At 41.4% G+C, this 9,310-nt stretch overlaps 2 non-coding genes across 2 annotated transcripts; one reads left to right on the forward strand and one right to left on the reverse strand.

The window, feature by feature from the left end:
* Positions 1 to 3,602: 3,602 nt before the first annotated feature.
* trnap-cgg lies at positions 3,603 to 3,674 on the forward strand. Its single transcript has one exon. It is a non-coding gene; the product is annotated as a tRNA-Pro (tRNA).
* Positions 3,675 to 3,826: 152 nt separating this feature from the next.
* trnap-agg lies at positions 3,827 to 3,898 on the reverse strand. Its single transcript has one exon. It is a non-coding gene; the product is annotated as a tRNA-Pro (tRNA).
* Positions 3,899 to 9,310: the final 5,412 nt, after the last annotated feature.

Genomic DNA, 9,310 nt, shown 5'->3' on the forward strand with positions numbered 1-9,310 from the left:
CTCTTGGTAATGATACCCATAAAGACAGCAGAGGGGGTTGTGCGTGTGCTGACAACACCCAGCTCTACCTCACAACTATCTCCTTCAACTCCTCCACTCTTGTTAATGATTAAATTGCTTAAAGTTTTAGCAAAGATCTGTAGCTCGGGTTGTGGGTGAGGTTGTTGACTTGCTCGCCGAGCTGGCTTGTTTTTGTTCAGACGTTTTGTCACCATGCTAGGTGACTTCATCAGGGAGGCTCACTGATGATATTACCCAGCATGGTAACGAAATGTCTGAATGAAAACAAGCCAGCTTGGCGAGCAAGTCAACAACCTCATTAGATTGCTTATCCAATATCCAAGATGAGCAGAAATTCCCTCCAGTTAAATATCGGAAAGACTGAAGACTTTCTTTTTGGTCTGCCCCAGCTCCAAGTTCCATCCTTTCCCCACCAACTTCTATCCATCTCATCTGTGTTTTCAATTCCTTCCATGGCCTCACCCCTCCCTATCTCTGTAATCTCCTCCAGTCCCAATGTATCTACACGCCTGTAACTCTTCTCCCTTGAGCACCCCTAATTTAAATTGCTGCACCATGGAAGGCCATGTCTTCAGCTGCTTAGGCCTTAAGCTCTGGAAAACGCTCCCTACACCTCTCTGCTTCTCAACTTCACTTTCCTCCTTTAAGATCCACTTTAACGTTGCTGCCTTTGACCAATTTTCTCGTCATCTGACCAATATCTCTTCTTTTGGTTCAATGTCATATTTTATTTTATAATGCCCTTGTGACCTGTCTTGGGATGTTTCATTAAATTTAAAAAGTCCAAGTTATTTCTGCAACTTATTGGTGTTCGTTGTTATTTTTCCATTTTAAATGTATTTGGATATTTCACGTTTCTACATTTCAGAACGTCAAGCTGTATCCCTACTCTTTGGTTGTCTTTTGCCACTTAATGGCGTTCAGTGCTGCCAAATGACTCAGACTCTAGCCACTCAGCCTCTGAAGGATTCAAATGTAATACCACATTGCTGCCTTGTGGCAAGTACAGGAATTACAGCTGCAGTACTGAAATAATATTGGCTACAGATGGTCAGAGGTTCAAAAAGAGACCAAGGAAATAAAAAGTGACTGTAATAAAAAAGACGATGAAATATGAGGGGGATTGGAGAATAAATAAGGAAATACATGTCGTGCTGCAATTAACATCCAATGTTATGCTATATGTTACTGTCTACAAATTTTTACTAAGGTGGAAGGTGCTGCTACCAAATGATGAAAACTTGTTTAAATTTAACTTCAATATAAATCAGAAGAAAGTTTTAAACAGACTTAAAAAAAAATGGAGGACAGAGACAAGGATGATGATATTTGGAACTCTGATAATCATTAACGCTGATATAGCAAATGGTAGTTATTGCCTTTCTCCTTTTCAAAACATCTACCCTCACTCTTTCTCAAAACAGCAAATCCTTGGCACTTTTATGAATGCAGACTGAAACCTCACAAACTTCTGATCCTTGTCACAAAGTACATATTTCCCTAAAATTCTGTGCCATGGTACTGACTCAGACCTAATAAACTTGCAATGATATCCTCTGTGAGTATGACTTTAATACCTTTCTGTCCTAAACTATCTGCAAATTTTAACATAGTCAACTATGTCCCACTCGAGTCCCACTTCCATTGTTCAGCTCATTGTGACATTGATTCTGGCATTATCCAAGGATCACTGGGTTCACTGCTTTATGTCATTTATATAAATGATTTGGATGTGAACATAGGAGGTATGGTTAGTAAGTTTGTAGATGATACCAAAATTGGAGATGTAGTGAGCAGCCAAGAAGGTTACCTCAGAGTGCAACAGGACCTTGATCAGATGGGCCAATGGGTGGAGAAGTGGCAGATGGAGTTTAATTTAGATAAATGTGAGGTATAGCATTTTGGGAAGGCAAATCAGGGCAGGACTTGTACACCTAATGGTAAGGTCCTGAGGAGTGTTGCTGAACGAAGAGACCTTGGAGGACAGGTTCATAGTTCCTTGAAAGTGGAGTCGCAGGTAGATAGGATAATGAAGAAGGAGTTTGGTATGCTTGCCTTTATTGGTCAGTGCATTGCATATAGGAGTTGGGAGGTCATGGTTGTGGTTGATTGGCTCGCCGAGCTGGTTCGTTGTTTTTCTGCATGAGGTCATGTTGTGGCCATACAGGACATTGGTTAGGCCGCTATTGGAATATTGTGTGCAATTCTGGCCTCCGGAAAGATGTGAAACTTGAAAGGATTCAGAAAAGATTTACAAGGATGCTGCCAGGGTTGGAGTGTTTGAGTTATAGGGACAGGCTGGATAGGCTGGGGCTATATTCCCTGGAGCGTCGGAGGCTGAGGGGTGACCTTAGAGTCATAGAGCTGTTCAGCATGGAAACTGACCCTTCAGTCCAACTCTTCCATGCCAACCAGATATCCTAGATTAAGCTAGTTCCATTTGCCAGCATTTGGCCCATACTCCTATAAACCCTTCCTATTCTATCGAGGTTTATGAAATGATGAGGAGTATGGATTGGGTGAATAGCCAAGGTCTTTTCCCTGGGCTGGGGCAGTCCAAAACTGGAGAGCATACGTTTAAGGTGAGAGGGGGAAAGATTTAAAAAGGACCTAAGGGGCAACATTTTTTACACAGAGGGTGGTGTATGCATGAAATGAGCTGCCAAAGGAAGTGGTGGAGACTGGTACAATTACAACATTTAAAAGGCATCTGGATGGGTACATGAATAAGAAGGGTTTAGTGGGATGTGGGCTAAATGCTGGCAAAAGGGAGTAGATTAATTAAAGATATCTGGTTTGCATGGATGAGTTGGACCAAACGGCCTGTTTCCATGCTGTACGTTTCTATGACTCTATGCTTGGCACTTGACTTTCCTTGGATGAATAATTGGTGAATGTCATCATTGCCTTTCCTTAAAATTCTCGCCTCCGTTTTAAATCCATGCCCGCTTCCCATCACTTTAACCTCCTCTTGCCCCACAAGCTTTGAAAACTCTCCATTCCTTTCATTTTGGCATTTTATGCATTTACCACTTTGTCCTGTCATTGTAGTTGTGCCTACAACCATCTAGGCTTTAATCCATCAAACCTTCTGCACTTCCAAAGTCTCTCCTTAAATCTATGATCTCTTTAACCATGCTTTGGGGTCACCGCAGTCGCATCTCTTTCTTTGGCACATTGCCCATTGCGTAAAGCGCCATGTATTTTTTCCACGTGTCTGGCCAAAAGCTGATTGCACTGCTCGGCATTGCCACGGGATGGGGCTAGAGTGCGAGACGGGGGTGGGTACTTGGCGGCGGCGTTGTCAAATGGCTGCACCGCCCTGCTGTACCACTCGATGGCGCTGCGGCGGAACGAGCTCGCTTTCTCCTGCGGGTCCTGCTCAGCCCCTGGCGCCGGGGGAAACGTGGTGTTGGTGGGGGTCTCCCGTCAGCGGCTCCCAGCGCCGGGGACCCGGTGTCGAGGGGGGTGAGGTGGGGAGAGAAGTCGGTTCTTTTCATTGGAGGCGAATGTAATAACAGGAGCTGAAATGGGAGCGGTGTAGATGGAGAAAGCCGCTGCCAGGGAGTAAAATGGCAGCTGGCTCGTTGGTCTAGGGGTATGATTCTCGCTTCGGGTGCGAGAGGTCCCGGGTTCAAATCCCGGACGAGCCCAGTTTTATTTTTAAGTTTGTTTTTTTTTCTTAAATTATTTATTTCAATTCCTGTCGGGTTCCCCTCAGGGTTTCTCTTTTGATTCGTTTTGGCAAATTGCGGGAAAGGATAAAAAATGTAGCGCGGCCTGAATTTAGTTTCATAAAAAGCCAGGGCTCGTCCGGGATTTGAACCCGGGACCTCTCGCACCCTAAGCGAGAATCATACCCCTAGACCAACGAGCCGCACAGCGTACAGTTCTCCAGGCCGACCTGTTTGCACCAACCTCACTGTAACAATGTACATTTTTTCAATTTTTAAAAAATCATTATACTGTTCAATTTTATTTCCAGTCTCAGTACGTAATCGTTTTTATTAATTCATTCGTTGGCAGATTATTTTGCTGTATTGTGGCACACAATAACATGCAAGGTCTGGATTCAGGTGATAGAAGGAATATTTTCTTACTAGGCAGCTGGCTTGGTTATCTGACAAATGTAGAGTCCCATCTCTAGGTTTAGAAAGTGTAAAGTGCATGCGACCAGAAAATCTCCATCTTGCTGCAGTTTTTGTTTTGTTTATTAGGGCGTGCACTCATCTGCCCCATATTTACCCCATGTACCTAGCTTTAGGGCTTTGTTGGCTGCAAGTTGACAGAACAAAATTATAGTTAGCCCCAAATGAGTGTATAACTAGAATTTTACTGACCAAACTATAATGCCTACCAGAGAATACCTACAGTTATGAGCTTAACTCTGTTCATTAAGGATTGGCCTACTCATTGAAGAATCCAGTTCTCAGTATTAGGTCTCTTCCTCCAGGGCTCATTTAATTAATCATCAACAGAGCTCTGGTGATCTTTCTGTTTTGGGAATTGGATTACTGATTTTGCCACAGCATGTTGGTTTGGAATTTCTGCCAGCAGTGATGTTAATTTGACACTGTCTTTCATTACCCTGCCTCTTCCCAAAAATAGGATTGGCATGTTTTATTACTTGCCCTCAGAATCTGGTCTCCCTAAGGAGGTGTTAATTATTGTTCTTCTTGAACAACTGCAGCTTGTGAGCTGACAGTGGTCCCAAAATGGTGATAGTAGGTGGGGAATTTCAGGGTTTTGAGGACATTCATGTCGAAGTCAGAACGGTGAATAACTTTAAGGAATCATGGAAGTGATGATATTGCAGCTTTTCTCCTGATAATGTACATTGCTGTGCTGAAATAACCTGTTGAAACAAGTTTACTTAAGTACATCCTGCAAAAAGCAGACACTGCAGTATTTTGTATTGATGATAGAAGGAGTAAATCCGTACTTATTTCTGTATTACTTTCTAACCATGAGCAGGATCAGCAAAATTATCCCAAATCGATCTTGTGGTTTTTTTTTCAAACTATAGCAGACATCCTGGGGCTTGACAGCACTATTTTTCTGAAATATGGAATATAAATAGGTTTCCAGACCTCCTGGATTGTCTGTAACTTTCCTGGTTTGGATGGTGAGCCCAGTAGGCATGGGATACACAGCACAGGGTCCATTTCATTAGTTAGATTGTGTTGAAGTCTGGTAAGTTGGCTTCATAGCTAAATGATTCAAATATAGGAGTGGCGATGTCTTGCTGCAATCGTACAGGGCCTTGGTGAGTCAACAGCTGGAGTATTCTGTGCATTTTTGGTCTTCTTATCTGAGGAATAATGTTCTAGCTATTGAAGGAAGTGCAACAAAGGTTTACCAGACTGATTCCTGGGATGGCAGGACTGATCTATGAAGAGAGACTGGATTGCTTAGGACTATATTCACTGGAGTTTAGAAGAATAAGGGCGGATCTCATGGTAACTTATAAAATTGTAACAGGACTAGACAGGATAATTGCAGGAAGGATGTTCTCGATGACTGGGGAATCCAGAATCAGGAGGCCACAGTCTAAGGATGTGGGGTAGGCCATTTAGAATTGAGATGAGGAGAAATGTCTTCAGCCAGAGAGTGGTGAACCTGTGAAATTGATTCCACAGAAAGTGGTTGAGGCCAAAACACTGAAATTTTCAAGAAGGAATTAGATATAGTTCTTAGAGCTAAATGGATCAAAGGGTATGGGGGGAAAGCCAGAACAGGGTAGAGTCGGATGATGAGCCGTGATCATATTGAATGGCAGAGCAGGCTTGAAGTGTTGAATAGCCTACTGTTGCTCCTGTTTTCAATTATTCTATGTTTCTATTTCTCTGCTGGATATTTTTCCCCAAACCTCCCACATTATAGATACTACAGTATCTGCTGGGTGTTGCCAAAATGCCTTCCTTTGTTGAGATTATAAACTATCCCTGTTTTCTCAGTGTATTTGATTGGAGAAAACATCTCTCAGGGTTACAGGAGATTTGAAGAGGTTTCAGAGCGGGGCATAGCAAGTGAGTCAACGAGCACAATTCTTCTAGATAGTGGGGGCTTAGAGAAAGCATTATAGAGAAATGGTAGAAAACTATGATTAGAATTATGTTATATTTTCCTACTTCCCAATAAACATTCTGCTACTTCTCGAGAATAAGCCTATTTTTATTGGTCAATGCAGTGTAAAAACACTCAACACTTTACTCAGAGAGTGGTCGAGGCGTGGAATGCATTGCCGGCGAGGGTAGTGGAGTCGGCCTCATTTAAGTGGCTATTAGCTAGGCATATGGATGATAGTATAAGGTAGGGGTGGAGCTTAGATAGACCTTAGGATTAGGGTAAAAGTTCGGTGCAACATTGTGGGCCGACGGGCCTGTCCTGTGCTGTACTGTTCTATGTTCTATGCTTGAACACCAAGGTACCTAATCTTTATTAAGTAGATGTAGTAAAATTTGTAAACTGCAGGCCGGTGTCTCATTATCAAACTTTCAAGAATATGTCCCATTAGAATAGGCATCCCTAGTTCTAAGTATTCTTTTAAACAAAAATGTGATGGTTTACATATTCACTGACTGGTTAATATATAAAAAAGAAATGGTCTCACATAACTTCCAATATTCTACATTTAATACTAACAATCTGAGTGGAGACTACTTGCTTCTTCTTAGAGGCAATGCAGAAGTTATATGCACTACTTTCTACAGGAGGAAATGGATCAATGTTTTTGGATCTATTGGCTACTGTTTTTGGACAATAGCCAATAGGCTTAGCAGCCAGTTATCCTTAACACATTAATGACTAATTTTCTTATCCACCTCCAGACACCAGGCATTGCCCATGGTGGGGATGGAATACCTTTATTTGGGAAGTAGCACCCACTTACCTTATTTGAAACTAGAAATACTAGTGAATTCTGAGTTACCTGAGCTGGAATGCATTTCAGAAATGCTCCTCTTGACAGGTATCCAGGCAAGAGGGGCAGGAGCAAGATCAAGTGGATCAGTTTTTATTTTAAAGGCTAGTGTGAAAATCTACCCTGACATCATCATCTAGTTTGTACTCTTCACTATGAAGTCCAAAGGACACAGATTTCAATGATTATAACACATAACTGATTTGCTATTTATCACCAAATCTGGCTGGATCACATGAAAGCACTACCTGGCTTTTCAGTACTCTGCCAAAATGAGTCCATAATCACTGATCATGTAAATTATTACCAACCATCTCCTTAATCCACTCTACTCTGCCCTTTCTGTGTATAAAACAGACAAAATGCAAGGAGCTAATAGACTTCTTTGAGCCTGAAGGTTGAAGTTAGGAAATGTAACATCCCTTTTAAAGTAAATAGGTAGAGAGAATACCTGGAGGTGCAGGCAAATTAGCTTGACATCAGTCATGATTAGAACAAGTCAATATGGTTTTAGGAAATGCTGTTTGAGAACTTAATTACAGTTTTTGAGGATGTTACTGATAGGGTAAAGGGGATTATCTAAAAGGTTATATCACAAAGAAGGTAATTACACACAATAAGAGCTCATGGAGTAAAATCCAAAAATGCTGGTGAAACTCAGCAGATCTGACAGCATCTATGGAGAGAGAAATAGAATTAACTAATTTTAAGATTTTGATCCCAAAGAGCTTCTTCAGGTGTATTTGGAAGAAGACTCTTTAGAGCAAAACATTAACTCTTTTTTGAGGAGGTTATTCGGACCTTCAAGCCTGTTCCGTCATTCAGCATGATCTCAGCAGATCCTATCTCTCAATGCTACATTTCCACTTTCTCTCCATAGCCCTTGATGCTTTTAATATCAAAATAATGTATTAGTCTCCCTTGACTACACTCTAGTGACCTGGCTTTCACTGTGGTAGTCAATTCTATATGTTGACCACCTTCTGAATAAGCAAATGTTTCCCCATCTCAGTCCTAAGTAATCTACCCCATATCATGACTTAGTGTCATTCTCCCTCCCTATCCCTGTAACCCTGTACATTATTTCTATTTAAATAATTCCATAATGTCTTGAATTCCTCAACTGAACCTGCCTCCACTACACTTCAAGTCAGTGTATTCCTGTGTGAGAAGGACTTGCTCCTTTTGCAAAGCACTTCAAAGCACTGTGTCCTCTCATTCTTGATGCTTTTACAATCGCGGACAGTTTCTCCGTCTACTCCATCCAGTCCTCTTACGATTTTGAAAACTTTAATAAAAATATTGAAAGTGGGTAAAAGTTAACTGTTAGCATGGATACAGAGAAGTGATTAAGAGACAGGAAACAAAAAATAGGGATACATGGGGCATTTTCAAGTTAGCAAACTCTGGCTGTTACAGTGCCACAAAGAGCCATGCTGGTGCTTCAGCTATTTACAACCTTAAACAAAGGGCTAGAAAATGATGTATCTAGATTTGCTGATGGCACAAAACTAGGTGAAAAGGTAAGCTGTGCAGAGGATGCAAAAAGGTTCAAAGAGATGTGGACAGATTAGGGGTGGGCAACAAGGTGACAAATGGAGTATAATGTGGGGAAGTGTAAGATAACCCTTTTTGTCATAAGAAAAGCAGAATATTTGTTTAAAAGATGTGAAATTTGTAAATGTTAATATTCAGAGAAAGACTTGGGTGTACTCATACACGGAGATTCAAAAATTAGCATGCAGGGCAGGAGCAGCTAGCATTAGGGAAGCACGTGTATGTTGGCCTTCTTGCAAAGGGATTTGCCTAAAGGAATAAACAGTGTCACTACAACTAAACTGGGCTTGGGTAAGACCACAGAATGTGTATTGTGTGCAGTTTTGGTTCCCACACTTAGAGGAAGTATATACAGCAAACCTTGATTTAACCAGCACCTTATAAATCGGCAGTTTCGATAAACCACCAAAAGTTATATACCTCAAATTCTGAAAGTTTACTGTGTATTCAGATATCTGCGATGCCTGAGGGTGCGAATGAGAAGGCTGCCTGCTGGTAAGTTTTATTTAAGGCAAAGACTATTTAAGTGATTTATGCTGTAAATAAAGGATGACAGTGATGTGTATACCCCCTGCATTATGTTTCTATTACTTAGTGTGTGATTTTAATTTGATTATTAAATTGATTATTTGGATCCCTTGGTCTACTGGAACATTGATCAACTGACACACTCATGGTCCCATAGGTGCCGGTTAATAAAAAATTGCATTGGAATCAGTGCAGTGGCAGTTCACTGGATTGGTCCCTGAGGTGGTAGGGTTTTTCTGTGATGAGGGACAGAATAAGTTGCGTCTATATTGTAGAAGAATG

This window comes from Rhincodon typus, unplaced genomic scaffold, assembly GCF_021869965.1.
Source record: "Rhincodon typus isolate 14 unplaced genomic scaffold, sRhiTyp1.1 hic_rhity00001944, whole genome shotgun sequence".
Classification (NCBI taxonomy): Eukaryota; Metazoa; Chordata; class Chondrichthyes; order Orectolobiformes; family Rhincodontidae; genus Rhincodon; species Rhincodon typus.